Source organism: Nomascus leucogenys, chromosome 9 (assembly GCF_006542625.1).
Source record: "Nomascus leucogenys isolate Asia chromosome 9, Asia_NLE_v1, whole genome shotgun sequence".
Classification (NCBI taxonomy): domain Eukaryota; kingdom Metazoa; phylum Chordata; class Mammalia; order Primates; family Hylobatidae; genus Nomascus; species Nomascus leucogenys.
In genome coordinates this window covers 52034702-52060145 of record NC_044389.1, presented here as the reverse complement: position 1 = coordinate 52060145, position 25444 = coordinate 52034702, and the positions used below count along the sequence as shown (strand labels likewise).

General features: G+C 38.5%; 1 pseudogene; it reads left to right on the top strand.

The window, feature by feature from the left end:
- Window positions 1-25444, top strand: part of LOC100598119 — a 406136-nt pseudogene that overhangs the window by 96745 nt on the left and 283947 nt on the right.

Sequence of the window (25444 nt, the reverse complement as noted above, 5' to 3'; positions counted from 1 at the left end):
TGTGGCCATTGCTCATACAGAACATTCTAGGACATCTTAAACCCATATATTAGTGCACCTAATATTTCTTTAACAATCACACATCTGTTTTACTATACATTTTTTTCATCTTAAAAATAGCCAGACACATCAACAAACATCTTACTGAATGCATACCTGTATATTAAGTAGTTACACAATTTTCTACAACAACTATCTATGTAACATTGCAGAAATTGTTTTTCCTTGTATACTTCAGTTTCCTTATTCTGAAATTAAAGTATGTCCCCGTGTTACCAGAATATTTCCTTCACAGTTGAGAGAAATAATGTCTCTATCTCAAATGCAAAAATCAGTAAAGGTAATTTGCAGTTTCTAATGTCTCTATGTTCCTTCACTAAAAGACTGGAAATTCTTCTAAGGTCAATCATCGTGTTAAAGTCTGAACATTGTTATATCTGTATAGTTTTTTTTTTATTTGAAACTATGTTTCTTACAAAATATGAGCCAAATTAAGGTTGAGTACAAATCTCTATTTGAATAATTTCTCAAAATTTTCTAGCTGTAATTTGCAAATAAGTTTACTTAAAAGCTAATATGATTAATGCCTTAGCACGAATCAAAAGCACTAGTGGGTACAAGAATTTCAGCCACAATCTCAAAATAGCCCACAGTTCACTTGAATAACCAAAGATAAAAGGATTAGCTTAGTGAACTGTGGAAACTAGACTATTTCTTAGAAAATTGTTTTTATGGGTACTGCAGAATTAGTTGATCATGGAGCTCAAAGAGTTGCTTAAATGTTTATATGCTACTATGGAAGCTTTAAGGGATAAAGAAATGGATGTTTACTTCTGTATAGATTATTTTAATAATTGTTTATGATTGTGAGTATTCTGATGTGACATTAGCAATGATGGAGTTTACCCTCAAAATTCTCTTATCACTTTGCTTTTCTTATAAATACACATAGGTAAAATATATAATACATAAAAATTAAATTATGCCTATATTTGAATATATGTTTATGTATTTCAACATACAGACACTTTACCTACATTTTTGCCTACATTATTCCAAACCCATTCAGAAAATTACCTAATGTAATTATCTTGTGTCATCCACCTTTTCTTTTCTTTTTCCTGTCAGGAAGACCCACTACTTTATCTGAGACAGTGTGGAAAGCTGACATATGGCTTATTTGAAACTCCTGGGATTTTCAATTTCCTCATCCACTCAAATGTTGATTTTGTTGGAGGACTCCACTGCAAACCTGCCAAACCCCTACCTAAGGTAAAGATAATTTTGTTGGTTCTGTTTTGTTGGCTTTGAATTTTTAGTAGGAATGATTCTACAGTCTTCATTCAGAGTGTTTGACTTACACAGAAAGAAAGATGGGAAGTGGGGGGGGGTAAAGCGGATACCAATTAGAAAGATGTACGTGTTGATTTGTTGATACCATCACAAGTATGTGAGTTTCATTATTATTATAGATAGAGAGGGATACTAAGGAGACTTTGAAAATAGACTTGGTTAAATTAAAGCCTTGCTTATGCAACACAGAAGAAGGTATTGGTCATTCATTAAAAGAATATTTATAAACAGTTTAACACAAACCACAGGCAAGAGGAAAAAAATAGACACAGTTTCTGTCTCCACACACATTTCATTCTATTTCAAAAGATAGAATATGTGCAAGTAATAAAAATTGTGCAAAAGCTATTATCTCAAGGAAAAACCTAATGCCAAGATGGCATCAGTGGAGATAATAGAAAGTTTCCTGGAGTCACTGATAATGAAGATGACAGCTGAACAATGTGCAGAAATCGGTGAAATAATGAGGGGGACAAGAAAACACAAAAAGAAAAGAAGGCAAAGTGTTCAGGACAGTTCTCAACACTCCAAGTTTAGTTTGCAGGGAAAGGCTGAGTGAGAATCAGATGATGCTGAGAGGCAAGTTAGAGCCAGGTAGTTATTAGGAGTTAAAATATTTATTAAGCACCTTTGGGAACTACTAAAAAGAGTTAGGAAATGAAGATATGTGTTATTTAAAAAAAAGAAACAAAGAAAGAAAGAGCAGACCATTTGGGAAATTTTGCATGGAATCTGGTAGCAGATGATAGAAATGTGAACTAGAAAGTTGACAGAAATAATTATACCTACATTTACAGTAGTAGTACCCACTTCATATTGTGTTTTGTGGAAAAAGTGTCAATACAGACAAAACACTTAAAATGTCTCTGTTACATAGTCAGTGATTCAGAAATATTAATTTTGCAATTATGGTTATTTTGTTATGATTATTAACACTATTAATTATTTAACATGTGCAAGTCACTTGAGATATCATTCTTCATTTAAAAGAACCAGATTGTTCAGCACATCAGGATTACATTCTCTTGAAAAGTTGTAGGTGACAGATATCCTGTGGACTTGAATAAAAGTAGGCATACTAGTTTTGCCCATAAGATGAGCAAGTTGATATTCTAATATTCTACTCTAAGTGATGAAGATCTCAAGTATTCTAGCTTAAGAGAAAATAATTACTCAACAATATAAATGTGTACCCCTAATAATATTTGCAGCCAAACAAAGTGTTCACTTGATTTTACTCAAGGATGTAACTCATTCTACACTGAGATACCAGAGGTTTACATCTTAGAACAGAAACATGCCCTATTTGAGGAGGTGTTTTCAGCCTTATGACACGCAGCTTAGTAAAGCTTCCTGGTGAAACTTGCGTCTAGACACCATAGCTCCCTACAGGGAAGCATGGAGAAAATGAATGATGCGTGTATAATAAAGACCAAATAATTTTTATCACTTATATCTGAATGGTAACCTTAATTTACAATAATGAAAGAATTGTGTCTGCTTTGAAGATTATACTCTTTATAAAGGAACATAAGAACCTCATACATTTTAAATTAATATCATAGTTTTAAGAAATATGTAGAAAGTAAGCATTCTTTAATACATTATTAAGTAATCTCTTAAAATTTTTGTCTACACAAAACTGAGAATTTATTCCATGGTTAAAATATAATATCTATGTTGAATGCAAATTGTATGTGCTTTATAACTTTCTAAAGAGACAAAAGCTGAGGTAAGACTAATAAAAATTCTATGCCAATCTACCCTACTATTGAAAGATTTTCCTATTCACATTAAGGGAAAGTGATAGGGCCAATAGAAGGGGGAAGAGAATAGGAGGCGTAGAAGGACCAGAAAAAGGATGACTTTTATTACAATAGTGACAATTACTAATAGTAGCTGTTGTTATTAACTTGCAGAAAGATTTGAATGCAAGTCAGTGGTTGTAAAATCGGTTCTCTAATTGTTTATTATGTAAAATAATTGTTAACCCAAGTTATTTTCTTTTCAATTAAATATTAGATTCGCAGATAATTTGTCTATATTTTAAGAGAAAAAGACACTTGGCAAAGTATATCAAGTATTTTAAAAATGCACATAACCATTGGTTTCATAATATAATCTCATGTAATCATACTGAGAAAAAATAAATCAAGATGTACATACTCAATATTTATGGAAAATATTCATAAAATTAACATTGGAATTAATCAAACATATTAAATGAATGAATGATTAAAAACTTATACTATATGCATACTATAGCCTTACAATATTTTTATCAGTCAAATATTCATTACACTTTGAGCCATAATGCAAGAAAAGAGAGGTAGAAAATGATAAATATAACAAGATGACAAGTTTTTTGTAGGAGAATAATGTATACACAATAAGGTTAAAACTTTCTAAATAAATGTCACATGTGTACATAGAATAAAAGCCATGATGGAACATACATATTTTACATTGGTAATATCTCTAGATCGAAATTTTAGAAAAATTTCCTTTTCTTTTTAAAACTTTTCATACTTTTATTAAATTACTTACATCGATTTTGTATTTTTTTATGAATTTGTCACAGAGTGGGAAACAACCAGTCCACATCAGTGATGAATCAGTAAACAGAAGTTAGATTACTTCAACACTGGGTGGATGAAGAAGGCTCTGGGCATCAAGCCAGTGAGAGTAAACACTGAACACGAGTTACATTAAATGTGGCAACAGGTAACTGCAATCACACAAAATGCCTAGATGCCCCATGTGTTATCTGGAATAGTAGTACAATGACTCTCACATTAACATTGAAGTTTATAAATTTAAATATTGGCATAGATTGGAGAAAGCAAATCAGAATAAACATCTATCACTTTTAACCAAGCACATCTTCACCAGGAAGTGTAGTATGAGTGAGTTTCTCCTGAGGGTGACCAGCTCTCCCCTGTGGAAAGCCCTGGTGGCCTCTCCCATTGTGGTGCAAGTGCTGCTGCCTCTGAGACACAGCAAAGTGATGATGAGAGCTCCTCACATGCAGTTATAAATAGCACATCCATTTAACAGTGTGATTTCACTGAAAAGTTGTTCCACCTAAACAATCACCTGAAGAATACGATCATTCAACTATCTAACTATATACTGTACAATTCTGTATTATAAATGAGATTCTCAGAACTATTTCACAGAAATTCCAAACCACAACCAGACTCCAGAATGTTGGTGATTTTTAACCACCAACTTTTATGATTATTTTTTCTTTTTTTGAAAAAAGACTGGAAAACTCTGACGAAATTTAAGTGAAGTGTAAAGGATTATAGAGGAAGATAAATGTAGACATAAAATCATCCCAACTGTGTGTAACTTTTCCTCAGTGCTAATAGTTAGGGAAGCAAAGCATTGATGGTTTCAAACTAGAAGAATTCTATAGAAAACCTGCCTGAAATAAAGATATGTGATTTAGTAAATTGACAATATAGAATTCAAGCCAAGTGATGCCACTTTCAGAGAACCTGTATTAGTAACTATAACATTTTAAGTGAAGAATCTGGCTATAATATTTTCTAACATTATCTCCCTGACTACTATGTAATAGTTCTATTTCTTTTCTCCCTTACACACACACACACGCACACACACAAACAGGCACACACACATATTTACATAAACACCCTTAGTAGAAGCCAGCTGTCTCATATTATACATCGTCTTCATAGGAAACCGAGTGATTGAGTCAGTTAAAAGACATAATTTCCTCCAATAATTCCTGATAATACTTGATTTTCTCTCTTTAGTAATTTGTACCAATTCTTTCAGTAGTGCCTGCTGTGCTGATACTCTTGTGAGAAAGGGCCAATGTAATTGCATCAGCCCATGCCAAGATCCCACAAAAGGCAAGATAAAGTTCCTTACTGGTGTGGAAAACTACTGAAATAGGCTGTTAAAGTCTGCAAAGAATCCATTATAGAAATTTTCTGCCTAGAAATGTAGCTGTTGGGAAAGCACTAATTATCAGATATTAGTTCAAAATCAGAAATATACATGGAAGATGCTAAAATAATACAAAGGATATATTAATGGATAATAAATTTGGCATTAATATTGTGATCAGGAACAAATATATTAAGACGTGTAGGTAAAGTTTTGGTACTACCATGATACTGGGGTCAGGAAAGAGATACCACCAAATTCTTTCCCTGTCATTTGATCCTTTTGTTTAAGGATTCCTAAGAGCATTGTACACTACAGATGTTATCAGAAGAAGTTACATTTTAATGGATGACTTCACTAGCACAATAACAATAGCAGGTATTTCAAAATATCTGACATGCAACATTTGCCATGTAATCCAGCCTCATATACTTCCTCTACATTTTGGAATAGGCCTATCTGAGTGATGTTCAGGGTACTATTCAGTGAAAGAACGGCCTAGGTCGACAGACTTAGTCCAAGTTCCCACCCAGCCAGGTAGATTTAGACAAAGAGAATAAGCAGCCTCCCTTGCTGGACTGGGCCCAGCCAATGTCTGAAGCAGGAAGATTAAAGAGAAAGGATGGAGATAGATCCTGACCTGAAGGTGAATCCTGTGCTGTATAAAATGTGGCCCCACGAGGACTCAGCCCTAACTATCAGATTAACAACTCCTCCCAATGTAGGGCAGCAGAAGGAAATACAGGAAGGAGTCAAACAGAAGGAAGCCTGGCAGGGGAACAGGTTCAGATGCCCCCTCCATAGAACATAGTAGGAATATATTTTCTTCTGTATAGAATAAAATGGTGACATTTGTGTATTTGTCAATTACTTTTTAGTTCCCTATCTGATATCACCTTCTTGTAATGACCTATACTAACATTTTTGCTGAAAACTCAGTTATTTTAATACTGATATAACAAGTAAAAGTTAAATACTGTAAATTGTTGTTCAGTTTATGAGGCTTGCTTGGGAGTTCCAAAATTAGTAACTTAAACATAAAAATGTCTTGGCTATAGTAGAACATATTAATCACTATTGTCAAACTTTATAGCACATTTTCTTAAGTGTTAACAATCAGTTGGCCAAATTCAGAAAAATACAATTTTGAATTTATTCAACAGCTATATCTTTATTTATGATACCAAAACGTTCCTCATTTCAGTGCTGAAAAACAACCAAAATTAGCAGTACTGATAACACTCTGAATTTGTCTCAAAAATTGTCCCATGAAATTTCTCCTGGAAGTAGTGGTTGGTAATTCGTAATTCCAAAGAAGTTATATGTCCTACCTTCGTAGCATTAATTTATTTCTTATAAGTAGCTTATTTTATCAACTGCCTTTTTTGTCAATCAAAGGACACCAGACTCTAATATAATAACTTATAGACAAGCAGAAATACATGAACTACTCCCCATGTTACTAACAAATAAATAAATTAATACTTAATTGGAAAATGAAAACTAATATAAAATATGTAAAATAAAATAAAGATATATGTTATTACTAAATTGTTACTGCTTTTTCTCACTAGAATTATAATGACTACTTACATTTTTTATACATATAATTTTTTAGAATTTTTATGTGTTTAAAATTACATTTATTTTATTTTTAACTTTTATTTTAAGTTCAGGGGTACAGGTGCAGGTTTGTTCCATAGACAAACTTGTGTCATGGAGGTTTGTTTTACAGATTGTTTTATCATACAGGCATTAAGACCAGTACCCATTAGTTATTTTACGTGATCTTCTCTCTCCTCCTGCCCTGCAGCCTCCAATACACCTCAGTGTATGTTGGTCCCCACTGTGTTTCCATGTGTTCTCATATTTAGTTGCACTTAATGGTGAGAACATGTGGTATTTGGACTTCTGTTTCTATGCTAGTTTGCTAAGGATAACGGCCTCCAGCTCCATCTATGTCCCTGAAAAATACAAAATCTTGTTTTCTTATGGCTGCATAATATTCCATGGTGTGAATGTACCCTGTTTCATTTTCTTTATTCAGTCAATCATTGATGGGCATTAAGGTTAATACCATGTCTTTACTATTGTGACTACCACTTCTATTAATAAACATGTGTATGTGCCTTTATAAGAGAATGATTCATCATCCTTTGGATATATACCCACTAATGGGATTGGTAAGTTGAACTGTATTTTAGCCTCCAGGTTTTTGAGGAAGTGCCACACTGTCTTCCTCAATGGTTGAACCAACTTACATTCCCACTACCAGAGTATAAGCATTCCTTCTTCTACACAATCTCACTAGCATCTATTACCTTTTGAGTTTATAATAGCCATTATGACTGGTGCAAGATAGTATCTATTGTGATTTTGATTTGCATTTCTCTAATGAGCAGTGATGTTAAGCTCTTTTCATATGATGGTTGGCCACACATAGGTCTTCTTTTGAAAATTGTAACAATGTTTTAAATACTTGCACCTTTCATTGTTAATCTCATTTTTCTAAGCTATTATTATGCATATCACAATATTACAATTGTTTTATCTAAGAATCTTTGATAACAATGAAACAACCATTATAGATGTTTAATTCGAAACAGAGGAGCAAAGAAAATAAATATAAGATCACCTTGTTCTTGTAGAATAATACAAGAAATATGTGGTGGGTTACAATTTTCCAAATATATATAAAATAATATACATTTAGTTATAGGAATAAAGACTATAATAAAAGCATAAAGTGTGAAACAGGATATCTGTGTATGGAGTGACTCTTACTCCCTTTTTCATTCTTTTTCAATTTTCTTACAACATGCTTGTATAATTTTCATAAGGATATCGCAGAAAGAGAATGAACTGTCCATGTTAGTTATTAACCTATAAACAGGAATCACATACTGCAACACTGTAAGATCCACCCCTAAAAGGTTTTAGGCAGGAAACCAATGAGATGAAACATTGAATGCAAGTTACTTTAAATGTTGCCACAGGTAACTGGAATCATACAGAATACTTGGATGTTTTATGTGGGTGATATAATTAGTATAGTGACCTTCATTTTGAAACTAATGTCATAAGGTTAAAATCACACTTTTGAAGAATGCTCTAGGCAATACATGGTTGGCAAAGTGAAAGGTTGAATAGTTTTTCCTTTAATCTTTTTTTCTGTGAAAAATTGTTTTTAAAGTAAGACTCACATCCATGATTTATATCAGAAAGTATACTTTTTATGTTCAAAGGGTTTGATCATTATTTTATAGAAAGAAAAATGAAACGATGAATGTAAAACACAAGGAATAACAAAAAATGAGTATACAGTTTTGACAGGAGAACAAGGAAACTTTGGCTCCTCCGTATTTCTTTTTTGGTGGGAAAGTACATCAAGTAACATGGGAATTACTCGTTTACAGAAAGAAATTGAATTTCAAAACTCGTAAGTAGCAGGGATCACAAGTAAGAATAATTCTCAAACAAATCCAGGAAAACAAGTCTTTAGCAGGAGTTTTCTGAAGCATGAAGTGAACTGCTCAAGAGAGTGACCGGATATTTTCTGGAGAAGAGCCTGGTGGACCACACCCACTGAAGTGCACATCCTCCCCATAGGACATAGTGAGGTAATGATGAAAGTCCCTCGAAACCAGTTGTACATAACACATTCCATGAGGATGCCAATTTTACAGTAAGATATCAGAGTAACAGGTGTCACCCGTAAACAAACCCAGAAATATGTAACTATACATGTTTACTTCTGGATTATCAGTAGGATTTTGAGGACGATTTCACAGAAATTCAAAACGGTGCACCAGACTTCAGGATGTCAGCAATTCTTACCTTATGTGATGAAGGAGTGATTTAGAAGGAAAGTTTTGGAAATTCTGACAAATTTTAAGATAGGTTATAAATAATTACACAGTTGAGAGAAGTATATAATGTCATCCCAATCATAGGTAACTTTTCCTTAGTGGTATAGTCAGGGAAATAAAATTATAATGACTACACTAAAGTAATGATTTAGAAAACCTCCCTGAAATAAACATAATTTATTTAAGAGAACAGTATCAATATAAAATTAAAGAAAACAGTGTAGTCTTCCTAAGAATATTAGTGATTAAAATATTATAAATGAAGAGCTTGGTTCCCATTTTTTAACAGTATCTTTCCCGCACTACTGTGTAAAGATACCAATTTATTTCTTACTATATATACTTAATCAAATACACACACACACACACAAACTTACACAACTATAGATTAATAATAGAGAAAACTGATGTTGTATGACATAATTCTTTCCAAAGGAATTGAGTGATGTCATCTTTAAAAAACTGACACTACTAGAAAACAGTATGGAGGTCTCTCAAAAATTATTAAAAATGGAATTAACATGTGAAACAGAAATTCCACTTCTGAATTGTATTAATAAGAATGAAAATCAGGATCTCAAAGAGATATTTGCACATCTATAGCGATATGGCACTATTACAAAAGCTAAGAGCTGGAAACAACCCAAGTGTCTATCAAGGAACAAATATGTAACAACTATATGGTATATACACGAAATAAAATTTTACTCAGCCTTAAAAAAAGGAATTGTGAAACATGCTACAATGTATGTGAAACATGCTACAATATATATGAAACTTGATGTCATTAGACTAAGTGAATAAATCAAAAAAGACAAACACTGTAATCCACTCATATAAGGTATTTAAGTCAAATTCATAGAAAAAGAAAGTGATTACCAGATGAAAAGGAGAGCATAAAATGGAAAGTTGTTGTATATTAGGTATAGAGTTTTTGTTTTAGAAGAAAAAAAGTTCTGAAGATTGATTGCATAGGATTGTGAATATATCTAGCATTCTCTTTGTACTTAGAAATGGTTATGATGGAAAATTTCATGCGTGTTTTACCATAGCCACTCCGCTAACAATTCTGGCTGATATTTGGTTTTTTCTCCTTAGTTTCTTGTAACAATTCTTTCAGTAATGTTTGCTGTGTTATTGCTCTTTTGTGACAGAGCAAATCATTTCTTTATTGGAAATGAAAATTTCCCAGAGATCTGGAGAAAATAGCATTGCATTGTTTTCCCTGGGGTCAATGGTCAGTAACATTACAGAATTTCTGTTGCAATGTGATTGCAACAGCCCTTGTGCACTTCTCACCAAAGGTTAGATAAATTGCCTGAGTGATGGAAAACTACTGAAAAGAGCCTTAAACTATGTAAAAGGTTAAAGGATAAAAATTTCCAGCATGAAAAGTTAGCTTTTGGGATAACTTTAATTCACCTCAGATGTCAATTTAAAAACAACGTATATGATGGATGATAAAATGATAAAAAGAGTGTTTTTGATTAACAACACCTTGGCATGACCATTATGATCAGAAGAGATATATAATGAAGAAGTGCAGTGTTGCATTCTTGTATTATCATGGTATTTGAGGCAGGTAACAGATATCACCAAATTCTGCTGTGTCATTTTTTTTATATACACTTTTTTATTATACTTTAAGTTCTAGGGTACATGTGCACAACATGCAGGTTTGTTACGTATGTATACATGTGCCATGTTGGTGTGCTGCACCCATTAACTTGTCAGTTACATTAGGTATATCTCCTAATACTATCCCTCCCCCCTCCCCCCACCCTACAACAGTCCCCAGTATGTGACGTTCCCCTTTCTGTGTCCAAGTGTTCTCATTGTTCAATTCCCACCTATGAGTGAGAACATGTGTTTTTTTTGTCCTTGTGATAGTTTCCTGAGAATGATGGTTTCCAGCTTCATCCATGTCCCTACAAAGGACATGAACTCATCATTTTTTATGGCTGCATAGTATTCCATGGTGTATATGTGCCACATTTTCTTAATCCAGTCTATCATTGTTGGATATTTCGGTTGGTTCCAAGTCTTTGCTATTGTGAGTAGTGCTGCAATAAACGTACATGTGTACGTGTCTTTATAGCAGCATGATTTATATTCCTTTGGGTATATACCCAGTAATGGGATGGCTGGGTCAAATGGTGTTTCTAGTTCTAGATCCCTGAGGAATCACCACACTGACTTCCACAATGGTTGAACCACTTTAGAGTCCCACCAACAGTGTAAAAGTGTTCCTATTTCTCCACATCCTCTCCAGCAACTGTTGTTTCCTGACTTTTTAATGATCTCCATTCTAACTGGTGTGAGATGGTATCTCACTGTGGTTCTGATTTGCATTTCTCTGATGGCCAGTGATGATGGACATTTTTACATGTGTTTTTTGGCTGCATAAATGTCTTCTTTTGGGAAGTGTCTGTTTGTATCCTTTGCTCACTTTTTGATTCAGTTGTTTGTTTTTTTTCTTGTAAATTTGTTTGAGTTCTTTGTAGATTCTGGATATTAGCCCTTTGTCAGATGAGTAGGTTGCAAAAATTTTCTCCCATTCTGTAGGTTGCCTGTTCACTCTGATGGTAGTTTCTTTTGCTGTGCAGAAGATCTTTAGTTTAATTAGATCCTATTTTTCAATTTTGGCTTTTGTTGCCATTGCTTTTGGTGTTTTAGACGTGAATTTGTTGCCCATGCCTATGTCCTGAATGGTATTGCCTAGGTTTTCTTCTAGAGTTTTTATAGTTTTAGGTCTAACATTTAAGTCTTTAATCCATCTTGAATTAATTTTTGTATGAGGTGTAAGGAAGGGATCCAGTTTCAACTTTCTACATATGGCTAGCCAGTTTTCCCAGCACCATTTATTAAATAGGGAATCCTTTCCCCATTTCTTGTTTTTGTCAGGTTTGTCAAAGATCAGACAGTTGTAGATATGTGGTATTATTTCTGAGGGTTCTGTTCTGTTCCATTGATCTATATCTCTGTTTTGGTACCAATATCATGCTGTTTTGGTTACTGTAGCCCTGTAGAATTGTTTGAAGTCAGGAAGCGTGATGCCTCCAGCTTTGTTCTTTTGGCTTAGGATTGACGTGGCAATGCGGGCTCTTTTTTGCTTCCATATGAACTTTAAAGTAGTTTTTTCCAATTCTGTGAAGAAAGTCATGGGTAGCTTGATAGGGATGGCATTGAATGTATAACTTACTTTGGGCAATATGGCCATTTTCACGATATTGATTCTTCCGACCCATGAGCATGGAATGTTCTTCCATTTGTTTGTATCCTCTTTTATTTCATTGAGCAGTGGTTTGTAGTTCTCCTTGAAGAGGTCCTTCACATCCCCTGTAAGTTGGATTTCTAGGTATTTTATTCTCTTTGAAGCAATTTTGAATGGCAGTTCTCTCATTATTTGGCTGCCTGTCTGTTGTTGGTATATAAGAATGCTTGTGATTTTTACACATTGATTTTGTATCCTGAGACTTTGCTGAAGTTGCTTATCAGATTAAGGAGATGTTGGGCTGAAATGATGGCGTTTTCTAGATACACAATCATGTCATCTGCAAACAGGGACAATTTGACTTCCTCTTTTCCTAACTGAATACCCTTTATTTCTTTCCCTTGCCTGATTGCCCTGGCCAGAACTTCCAACATTATGTTGAATAGGAGTTGTGAGAGAGGGCATCCCTATCTTCTGCCAGTTTTCAAAGGGAATGCTTCCAGTTTTTGCCCATTCAGTGTGATATTGGCTGTGGGTTTGTCACAAATAACTCTTATTATTTTGAGATACATCCCATCAATACATAATTATTGAGAGTTTTTAGCACGAAAGGCTGTTGAATTTTGTCAAAGGCTTTTTCTGTATCTATTGAGATAATCATGTGGTTTTTGTCTTTGGTTCTGTTTGTATGGTGGATTACATTTATTGATTTGCATATGTTGAACCAGCCTTGCATCCCAGGGATGAAGCCCACTTGATCATGATGGATAAGCGTTTTGTTTTTTTTTTGAGACAGAGTCTTGCTCTGTCCCCCAGGCTGGAGTGCAGTGGCATGATCTCGGCTCACTGCAAGCTCTGCCTCCCGGATTCACGCCATTCTCCTGCCTCAGCCTCCCGAGTAGCTGGGACTACAGGCGCCCGCCCACATGCCCAGCTAATTGTTTGTATTTTTAGTAGAGATGGGGTTTCACCGTGTTAGCCAGGATGGTCTGGATCTCCTGACCTCGTGATCCACCTGCCTCAGCCTCCCAAAGTGCTGGGATTACAGGCTTGAGCCACCGCCCCCGGCTGGATAAGCTTTTTGATGTGCTGTTGGATTCGGTTTGCCAGTATTTTATTGAGGATTTTTGCATCAATGTTCATCAAGGATATTGGTCTAAAATTCTCTTTTTTGGTTGTCTCTGCCAGGCTTTGGTATCAGGATGATGCTGACCTCATAAAATGAGTTAGGGAGGATTCCCTCTTTTTCTATTGATTGGAATAATTTCAGAAGGAATGGTACCAGCTCCTCCTTGTACCTCTGGTAGAATTTGGCTGTGAATCCATCTGATCCTGGACTTCTTTTGGTTAGTAAGCTATTAATTATTGCCTCAATTTCAGAGCCTTTTATTGGTCTATTAAGAGATTCAACTTCTTCCTGGTTTAGTCTTGTGGGGTGTATGTGTTGAGGAATTTGTCCATTTCTTCTAGATTTTCTAGTTTATTTGCATAGAGGTGTTTATAGTATTCTCTGATGGTACTTTGTATTTCTGTGGGATCAGTGGTGATATCTCCTTTATCATTTTTTATTGCATCTATTTGATTCTTCTCTCTTTTCCTTTTTATTAGTCTTGCTAGCGGTCTATCAATTTTGTTGATCTTTTCAAAAAACCAGCTCCTTGATTCATTGATTTTTTGAAGGTTTTTTTGTGTCTCTATTTCCTTCAGTTCTGCTCTGATCTTAGTTATTTCTTGCCTTCTGCTAGCTTTTCAATGTGTTTGCTCTTACTTCTCCAGTTCTTTCAATTGTGATCTTAAGATGTCAATTTTAGATCTTTCCTGCTTTCTCTTGTGGGCATTTAGTGCTATAAATTTCCCTCTACACACTACTTTGAATGTGTCCCAGAGATTCTAGTATGTTGTGTCTTTGTTCTCTTTGGTTTCAAAGAACATCTTTATTTCTGCCTTCATTTCGTTATGTACGCAGTAGTCATTCAGGAGCAGATTGTTCAGTTTCCATGTAGTTGAGTAGTTTTCAGTGAGTTTCTTAATCCTGAGTTCCAGTTTGATTGCACAGTGGTCTGAGAGCAGTTTTTTATAATTTCTCTTCTTTTACATTTGCTGAGGAGTGCTTCACTTCCAACTACATGGTCAATTTTGTTATAGCTGTGGTGTGGTGCTGAGAAGAATGTATATTCTGTTGATTTGGGGTGAAGAGTTCTGTAGATGTCTGTTAGGTCTGCTTGGTGCAAAGCTGAGTTCAATTCCTGGATATCCTTGTTAACTTTCTGTCTCATTGATCTGTCCAGTGTTGACAGTGGGGTGTTAAAGTCTCCCATTTTTCTTGTGTGGGAGTCTAAGTCTCTTTGTAGGTCTCTAAGGACTTGCTTTATGAATCTAGGTGCTCCTGTATTGGGTGCATATATATTTAGGATAGTTAGCTCTTCTTGTTGAATTGATCTCTTTACCATTATGTAATAGCCTTTTTTGTCTCTTTTGGTCTTTGTTGGTTTAAAGTCTGTTTTGTCAGAGACTATGATTGCAACCCCTGCCTTTTTTTGTTTTCCATTTGCTTGGTAGATCTTCCTCCATCTCTTTATTTCTGCACATGAGATGGGTTTCCTGAATACAGCACACTGGTGGGTCTTGACTCTTTACCCAATTTGCCAGTCTGTGCCTTTTCCTTGGAGCATTTAGCCCATTTACATTTAAGGTTAATATTGTTATGTGTGAATTTGATCCTGTCTTTATGATGTTAGCTGGTTATTTTGCTCGTTAGTTGATGCAGTTTCTTCGTAGCCTCGATGGTCTTTACAATTTGGCATGTTTTTGCAGGGGCTGGTACCGGTTGTTCCTTTCCATGTTTACTGCTTCCTTCAGGAGCTCTTGTAGGTCAGGCCTGGTGATGACAAAATCTCTCAGCATTTGCTTGTCCATAAAGTATTTTATTTCTCCTTCACTTATGAAGCTTAATTTTGCTGGATACGAAATTCTGGGTTGAAAATTCTTTTCTTTAAGAATGCTGAATATTGGCCCCCACTCTCTTCTGGCTTGTGGAGTTTCTGCCGAGAGATTAGCTATTAATCTGATGGGCTTCCCTTTGTGGGTAACCTGATCTTTCTCTCTGGCTGTCCTTAACATTTTTTCCTTCATTTCAACTTTGGTGAATCTAACAATTATGTGTCCTGGAGTTACTCTTCTCAAGGGGTATCTTTGTGGCATTCCCTGTGTTTCCTGAATTTGAATGTTGGCCTGCCTTGCTAGATTGCGGAAGTTCTCCTGAGTAATATCCTGCAGAGTGTTTTCCAACTTGGTTCCATTCTCCCTGTCACTTTCAGGTACACCAATCAGACGTAGATTTGGTCTTTTCACATAATATCATATTTCTTGGAGGCTTTGTTCATTTCATTTTATTCTTTTTTCTCTAAACTTCTCTTGCTTCATTTCATTCATTTGATCTTCCATCACTGATACCCTTTCTTCCAGTTCATGGAATTGGCTCCTGAGGCTTGTGCATTCATCACATAGTTCTCATGCCATGGTTTTCAGCTCCATCAGGTCCTTTAAGGACTTCTCTGCATTGGTTATTCTGGTTAGCCATTTGTCTAATTTTTTTCAAGGTTTTTAACTTCTTTTCCACGGGTTTGAACTTCCTCCTTTAGCTTGGAGTCGTCTGATATTCTGAAGCCTTCTTCTCTCAGCTCAACAAAGTCATTCTCCTTTCAGCTTTGTTCCGTTGCTGGTGAGGAGCTGTGTTCCTTTGGAGGCGGAGAGGCACTCATTTTTAGAGTTTCCAGTTTTTCTGCTCTGTTTTTTCCCCATGTTTTATCTTTGATGATGGTGACATACAGATGGTGTTTTGGTGTGGATGTCCTTTCTGTTTGTTAGTTTTCCTTCTGACAGTCAGGACCCTCAGCTGCAGCAGAGACTGCAAAACAGCAGATATTGGCGAACAGCAAATGTTGCTGCCTGATCATTCCTCTGGAAGTTTTGTCTCAGAGGAGTACCCAGCTTTGTGAGGTGTCAGTCTGCCCCTACTGGGGGGTACCTCCCAGTTAGGCTACTAGGGGGTCAGGGACCCACTTGAGGGGGCATTCTGTCCGTTCTCAGATCTCCAGCTGCATGATGGGAGAACCACTACTCTCTTCAAAGCTGTCAGACTGGTACATTTAAGTCTGGAGAGGATTCTGCTGCTTTTTATTTGGCTATTCCCTGTCCCCAGAGGTGGAGTCTACAGAGGCAGGCAGGCCTTCTTGAGCTGCGGTGGGCATCAACCAGTTCTAGCTTCCTGGCCACTTTGTTTACCTAGTCAAGCCTCGGCAATGGCGGGCACCCCTCCTCCAGCCTCGCTGCCACCTTGCAGTTTGATCTCAGACTGCGAGGCTCCATGGGCGTAGGACCCTCTGAGCCAGGCACGAGATATAATCTCCTGGTGTGCCATTTGCTAAGACCATTGGAAAAGCACAGTATTAGGGTGGGAGTGACCTGATTTTCCATGTGCCATCTGTCACCCCTTTCTTTGACTAGGAAAGGGAATTCCCTGATCCCTTGTGCTTCCCAGGTGAGGTGATGCCTTGCTCTGCTTCAGCTCACACTCAGTGCACTGCACCCACTGTCCTGCACCCACTTTCTGACACTGCCCATTGAGATGAACCCAGTACCTCAGTTGGAAATGAAGAAACCAACCATCTTCTGCATCGCTCAGGCTGGGAGCTGTAGACTGGAGCTGTTCCTATTCGACCATCTTGGGTCTACCCCCAGGTATCTCTCTATTCTTAGAAGCAAGGCAGATGTAATAATTAAGAGGTTTTTTTCCCCCTGTTGAAAGAACCATTTGCATAGGGAAAGTGGCTTTTTCCCCAAGGCATCTTCCCCTCCCCTGCACTTCAGCTTTTTTTTGTTTCTATTTCCTCCACCTCGTCAGGAGTTAATTAAGTCCTGCAAATACAGGGAGCTTTTCTATGTGGGAAATTTATTTATTTTTTTCCTCTTGGGAGCCATCATGTTAGGTCAGCTCCCCAATTTCCATGTACTTTTTTGAGGAGGACCTGGTTCCACAGCTTCACCTTAGAATTCTGCTTATGACAGGGAAGCAGTGGAAAAGCTGCCCTGCTGAGTGCTGGCTGCAATTTGGAAAGGGCCACCTGGGACTTAATTTAATGGGTTCATACATCTTCCTGAGGCACTTTTTTTTTTTAAACCAAATTTTATTTCAAGCTTTGGTTTGAAGCCCTAATAAGGAAAACTAGATCAAGGGACCTGGAGGCAGTTACAGTGGAAGGCTAAAACTATCTCTGCCTGCTAGGTCTTTCCACTTCTTGGATGTGGGTTATGCTTGCATCTGTGGTGTAGATGAGGTCTAGGGAACCCTCAGGTTCCAACAGTGTAAGGATAGCACATACGTAGGTGAAAATATTCCTACATACCAGGCCTGCCTGCTACATGGGTGGAGGTTGCACTCGCATTCATGGGTGGCACCTGCAAGAGTCGCCAGACTCGGGGATGTAAGAATGCAAGAAAAAAGAGGGCAGTTTTCTTCTTTCCATTGCACACCCTGGGTTTTTCCTGGAAGAGAGAGAGGGACTAAGGGACATCTTTTCCCGTCTCTTTTAGGTGGTAACCAATCATCTTTATCCTACACTCTTCTGTAATATATCCTGAGTCGCTGGGACTTTTTTGACCCTCAGATTCTGGAGAAAAGCACCTCATAGTCCTTTGTACAAAGGTGTGGCCTGATTAACTTCTGAAGAAAAGAGAATACTGGCCTCAGGAAGTATTAATTTCAGTACCATCTTGCAGCTGGACCTTTTCTGTAAACATAAGGGCAAATGGTCCAAGGCCTCATATGTGCAGGCTTTCTTTGCCTTACAGAGTAATCTGGACCTTTACCAACGTTGTAGGATGGATTCAGCCCTCCTAGTGGCCATCTCAGGAAAGGCTGCAAAGGGCAATTTCAAGGAACTAGGGAAGCAAAACCCAGAGGTACCTCTAGTGGGAGAGTTAGCTCCCTCCACTCCACCCTACGCAGGTTCTCTGTCAAACTTGCCCCACCATTGAAATACTTATTTTAGGCAGGTCCAAGTCTCGCTTCTGCCACTAAAACAGACACCTGGTCAATATGGCTCCATTAAGTTCCAGGTCCCCTTTTTTCTACAGGATTTAACACAAATTAAGGGGGGTCTTGGCAAGTTGTCAGATGACCCTGACAGGTATGTAGTGGCTTTCCAGAATTTAACCCAAGTATTTAAACTCTCCTGAAAAGACATTATGTTACTTTTGAATCAAACTTTGACTGCTGTGGAAGACTGGCAACCAACTGCTGACTGCTGTTGGTTGCCCTACAAGTGGCAGAAAATTTGGGGGATGAGATTTAAATTTTACATAGTGCCAGAGATGAGTCTTATCTTATTGGAAAGATAACAGTACCATTGGTGGAAGCTAGATGGGACCCCAGTGATGAAATGGGAGAATGGAGCAGGAAATACTTTCAGGTGTGCATACTGGAGGGCTTACAAAATACTAAAACTAAGCCTCTCAATTATTCCGAGCTATCCATGATAGACCAAGGATTAGATGAGAATCCCACTGCCTTCCCGGAAAGGCTATGAGGAGCCTTGGTAAAGCAAACCTCTCTGTCTCCTGATTCAGTTGAGGGACAACTGATCCTAAAGGATAAGTTTATTAATCAAGTGGCTGCTGATATCAGGAGAAAGCTGAAGAAACAGGCCATGGGACCAGATGGTATTTTAAAGAACCTCCTGAAAGTGGCCACCTTGGTCTTTTAAATAAAGATTGAGATGAAGACCTAGAAAGAGAGAGAGAGAGGAGACACACACAGAAAAGGTAGAGGCTCTAATAGCTGCCTTGCAGGCTAACAATCCCCAAAGTCCCCAAGATGCACCTGTTAACTGCTACAGATGTGGCAAGACAGGTCACTTTAGGAAAAACTGCCCAGGCAACATGAGGAAGCCTTCATGAACCTGTCTAATTTGTGATGGGAAACACTGCAGGGTGGACTGACCCACAGGTCTCTGGGTCCAACGCAAATGGTCCAGCATGACCAATGGTTCCTGGGCCTCCTCTCCTCGGCCTGGGTGTTTCTGGAATTTGAAGGGTGGAAGGCGAATCTCTTTCTGGACACTGGACCAGGTCTTTCAGTTCTCCTCTCCAATCCAAGCCCCCTCTTCCTCTCTTACTACTACTACGGGAGGGTGTCCCAGGAAAATCTTTAAGTCAATAATTTTCCCAACTCTTTAGTTGGAGTTGAGGAGACCTCTTGCTTACCGTTCTCACCTTTGTTCTATTTCTCACCATAAGGCGTGTTTTTAAGGACTCCTTTATCCTGAACTCCCAAGGGATTATCTGCAACCCTAAACAGTTATCTGTATTTCAAAAGTTTAACTGCCTCTATACAAAATTTAATTTCTTTCTTTTTTTTTTTTTTTTGAGATGGAGTCTGGCTGTTTTGCCCAGGCTGGACTGCAGTGGCACTATCTCAGCTCACTGTAAGCTCCACCTCCTGGGTTCATGCCATTCTCCTACCTCAGCCTCCAGAGTAGCTGGGACTACAGGCACCCGCCACCGTGCCCGGCTAATTTTTCTGTATTTTTAGTAGAGATGGGGTTTCACCGTGGTAGCCAAGATGGTCTCAATCTCCTGACCTCGTGATCCGCCCACCTCAGCCTCCCAAAGTGCTCGGATTACAGGTGTGAGCCACTGTGCCCGGCCACAAAATTTAATTTCTTTCACCAGGATAAAACAGCTCTAGCCACAATATTGTTTTCAGAATAATTAGTATATTTTCCTTCTTATTTCTGTTATCTTTGGAGCTAGATTTTTTTCTTGTAGCTCCTCTTTGAATAATATTCATATTTGGTCTACGCATACTTAACGTCCTCTTAAAATTTGTTTCTTCTCACCAAGAAGCCATCAAACTCCATGTGGTCATGCAACTGGGGCCTTTCATGATGGCTCTCTATTCACTGGGAACATTAGACAGGCATCTGAGAAATATCTGACTGCTGCTTGCCCCAAAACAATACAGGAGGCATTTGTGTTGACAGGGGGTCAGCATGAAGCAGTTAAGAATAGTAATTATCGCTATCCTAAAGGCAGTTAGGTGTGCCTTTTCAGAGGGGAAATTGATGGCCTCAGGAGGCAGAAAGGTTGCTAGGCAGGAAGGAGCAGTTCCCTTGTGAAACTGCACCTTCAAGCCAGGGATAGCTTGAAGCCTGGGGCCGGACTGCCAGTTTTGGGTGAAGTCTGCAACCAGAGTGAGAACTTCCTTGATGTCTTTTGGCCAACTAGATCGTGCTTCTTACAAGGCTGCCTATGGCTCCCCATAGACCAGCATGCACCTTCTTTGGTCCGTGAACCAATCAGCATGCACTTTCTCCATCCTGAGGCCGTAAATACCCTGGACTCCATCATACTCAGACACCCTTTGGGAGGACCTGCCTGTTTGCAGATAGGAGCCACCCACTTCAGGTCTCCTCTCCTCTGAAAGCTGCTCTGTTGCTCAATAAAGCTCCCGTCTGCTTTGCTCACCATCCAGTTGTCCATGTAAACTTACTCTTCTTGGATGCAGGAAAGGAACTTGGGACCTGCTGAACAGTAGGAGAAAAGGAAGCTGAACCATTTCCCTGGTCACCTCACTAAGCTGTGGTCAGGGGCTGAAATACTTCCCTGGCCAGCTTGCCAAGGAACTTGCAGACGCTAAAAGGGCTCTAACACAACAGCCCTCCCACCCTCCGCTGGTGCCCCATGGCTGACCCACACAATGAGAAGCAACAGTGGGGCCAGAGTGGGACTGCAAGACAGAAAGAGCTGTAACACAAACAGGCTGAAACAAGCCCTCCAAAAAAGACACCCCACAACTTGCTGCACTACAGGCAATGAGGAAAGATGAGCTGTTGCCCTTTTCAGACCCCAGACCTTGGGGCTTACAGAGTCAGGGCTATGACGTGCGGTAACACCCTCTTTGGGGCTCTGCTGTTTCTGGTGTCTCCAAGCTTTCAGGCACCACCATGTTTCCTGTGTCCAGACTCTGATGCCTGCAGTAGAAGCCATTTGTGGTATTTCTTGTTCAGCCACAGACTCTTATGGCACTGGTTCCTGTGCAAGTGCCTGAAACTGCCCATCATGCCACAGCAGCTGGTGAGCCTGGCTGTGTGCAGTGGCCCAACCTTGCACTTGCTTCCCTGCACACCCCTTGCTGCTCTGTGCTTTGCTTGCCCTTGGCAGGCATGGGATCTCGTATGAGCTGAGAGTAGCCTGCTGGGCCGAGTGGGTGGAACAAGACTGTGGGCACAAGCAAAACTCAAGCAGAGGCAATGCTGGCCGCAGAGGTCTCTGGCTGGCAAAGTGACACCCTAAGGATGCTAAGAAGACTTTACACACATAAACTAGAAAACCCAGAAGAGATGGATAAGTTCCTGGAAATATACAACTTTCCTAGATTAAACCAGAAAGATATAGGAACTCTGAACAGGCCAATAATAAGCAGCTATATTTAAATGGTAATAAAAAATAAAAAATATGCCAAAAAAAACAAGCCCAGGACAAGACAGATTCACAGCTGAATTCCCTTAGACATTCAAAGAAGAACTGGCACCAGTCCTATTGACACCATTCCAAGAGATAGAGAAAGAAGGAGTCTTCTTTAATTCACTCTATGAAGCCAGGATCATGCTAATACCAAAACCAGGGAAGGACATAACAACAAAAACAAAAAAACTACAGACCAATATCCCTGATGAACATAGATGCAAAAATCCTCAACAAAATACTCGCAAACCAAATCCAACAGCATACCAAAATGATAATGCACCATGATCAAGTGGGTTTTATATCAGGGAGGCAAGGATTGTTTAACGTATGTAAATCAATATACGTGACACAACACATAAATAAAATTAAAAACAAAAACAACTCATCTCAATCATCTCAAAAGAAACAGAAAAACCATTTGACAAAATCCAGCATCCCTGTATGATTAAAATGCTCAGAAAAATTGACATAGAAGAGACATACCTTAAGGTAATAGAAGCCATCCATGACAAACCCCCAGTCAACATTATACTGAATTGGAAAAAGTTGAAAACATTCCCCCTCAAAACTGGAACAAGACAAGGATGCCCCCTTTTACCACTTCTATTCAACATAGTACTGGAAGTGTCAGCCAGAGTAATTAGACAAGAGAAAGAAATAAAGGGCATGCAAATTGGTAAAGAGGAAGTCAAACTGTTGATGTTTGCTCATGATATAATCATATACCTAGAAAACTTTAAAAAGTCATTGAAAAAACTTCTAGAACTGGTAAATTGATTCAGCAAAATTTTAGGATACAAAAGCAATGTACATAAATCCTTAGCTCTGCTATTTACCACCAGTGACCAAGATGAGAATCAAATGAAGAAGTCAACCCATTTTATAATAGCTGCAACAAATATAAAATAAAATAAAATACTTAGGAATATACCTGACCAAGGTGGAGAAAGATGTCTATAAGGAAAACTACAACATATTGCTAAAAGAAATTATAGAGGAAACAAACAAATGGAAACACATCCCATGCTCATGTATGGGTAGAATCAGTATTGTGAAAATGATCATACTGCCAAAAGCAATCTACAAATTTAATGCAATTCCCATCAAAATGCCACCATAATTCTTCAAAGAACTAGAAAAAACAATTCTAAAATTCATATAGAACCAGAAATCCCACAAAATCAAAGCAAGACTAAGCTAAAGAAAAAATCTGAAGGTATCACATTACTCGACTTCAAACTATAACATAAAGCAATAGTTAAAAAAAACAGCATGGTACTTGTTGGCATAAATATAGGCACATAGACCAATGGAACTGAATAGAGAACACAGAAATAAAGCCAAATACTTACAGCCAATTGATCTTTGACAGGGCAAACCAAATAAAAAGTAAATAAATCACGCCCTTTTCAACAAATGATGCTGGGATAATTGCCAAGCCCACAGGCAGAAGAAGGAAACAAAATCCTCATCTCTTACCTTATACAAAAATCACCTCAAAATGAATCAAATAATTAAATCTAGGACCTGAAATCATAAAAATTCTAGAAGACAACATCAGAAAAAACCTTTTTGACATTGGCTTAGTCAAAAGCCAAGGACCTAAAAGCAAATGCAACAAAAACTAAGATAAACAGATGGGACTTAATTAAACCAAAAAGCTTCTGAAAAGCAAAAATAAAAATAATAATAGTGATAATAATAATAGCAGAGTTAACAGACAATCCACAGAGTGAAAGAAATCTTCATAATCTATTCATCCAACAAAGGACTAATATCAAGAACCTACATAGAGCTCAAACAAATCAGCAAGAAATAAACAAACAATCCCATCAAAAGAGAGCTAAGGAGATAAATAGACAATTCTCAGAAGAAGATATACAAATGGTCAACAAGCATGTGGACAAATGCTCAACATCACTAATTATTAGGGAAATGCAAATCAAAACCACAATGCAATACCACCTTATCCTGCAAGAATGGCCCTAATAAAAAAATCAGAAAATAATAGATGTTGGCATGGATGTGGTGAAAGAAGGACACTTACACTGTTCATGGGAATGTAAACTGGTACAACCACTATGGAAAACAGTGTGGAGATTCCTTAAAGAAGTAAAAATAGATCTACATTTTGATCCAGCAATCCCACTACTGGGTATCCATCTAGAAGAAAACAGGATAATATATGAAAACACACATGTTTATAGCAGCGCAATTCACAATTGCAAAAATCTGGAACCAGTCTAAATGTTCATCAATCAATGGGTAGACAAAGAAAATGTGAAAAAAATATATATATACTGCATATATATATGAATATAAGTATTCATATATATATATGAATATTATTCAGCCATAAAAAGGAATGAAATAATGGCATTGACAGCAGCAACCTGGATAGAATTAGAGACTATTATTCTAAATGAAGTAACTAAGGAATGGAAAACCAAATATCACATGCTCTCACTCACAAGAGGAGCTAAGTTATGAAGACGCAAATGTGCAAGAATGGTACATTGGATTTGGAGACTTGGGGGAAATGATGGTGAGAGGTGATAGCATGCTGGCAGCCCTCACAGACCTCGCTGGCTCTCGGCGCCTCCTTGGCCTTGGCGCCCACTCTGGCCGTGCTTGAGGAGCCCTTCAGCCTGCCACTGCACTGTGGGAGCCCCCTTCTGGGCTGGCCAAGGCCAGAGCCGGCTCCCTCGGCTTGTGGGGAGGTGTGGAGGGAGAGGCATGGGCAGGAACCAGGGCTGTGCACAGTGCTTGTGGGCCAGTGAGAGTTCCGGGTTGGGGTGGGCTCAGCGGGCCCCTCACTCAGAGTGGCTGGCTGGCCCCACCGGCCCCGGGCAGTGAGGGGATTAGCATCCAGGCCAGCAGCTACTGTGTTCAATTTCTCGCCAGACCTTAGCTGCCTTCCCATGGGGCAGGGCTTGGGACCTGCAGCCTGCCATGCCTGAGCATCCCCCCTCCTCTGTGGGTTCCTGTGCAGTCCGATCTTCCCCGACAAGGGCTGCCCCCTGCTCCACGGCACCCAGTCCCATTGATCACCCAAGGGCTGAGGAGTGCAGGTGCACGGCACAGGACTGGCAGGCAGCTCCACCTGCGGCCCCGGTGCAGGATCCACTGGGTGAAGCCAGCTGGGCTCCTGAGTCTGGTGGGGACTTGGAGAACCTTTATGTCTAGCTAAGGGATTGTAAATACACCAATCGGCACTCTGTATCTAGCTCAAGGTTTGTAAACACACCGATCAGCACCCTGTGTCTAGCTCAGGGTTTGTGAATGCACCAGTCGACACTCTGTGTCTAGCTACTCTGGTGGGTACTTGGAGAACCTTTGTGTTGACACTCTCTATCTAGCTAATCTGGTGGGGACATGGAGAACTTTTGTGTCTAGCTCAGGGATTGTAAATGCACCAATCAGCACCCTGTCAAAATGGACCAATCAGCTCTCTGTAAAAGAGACCAATTGGCTCTCTGTAAAATGGACCAATCAGCAGGATGTGGGTGGGACAAGATAAGAGAATAAAAGCAGGCTGCCCGAGCCAGAAGTAGCAACC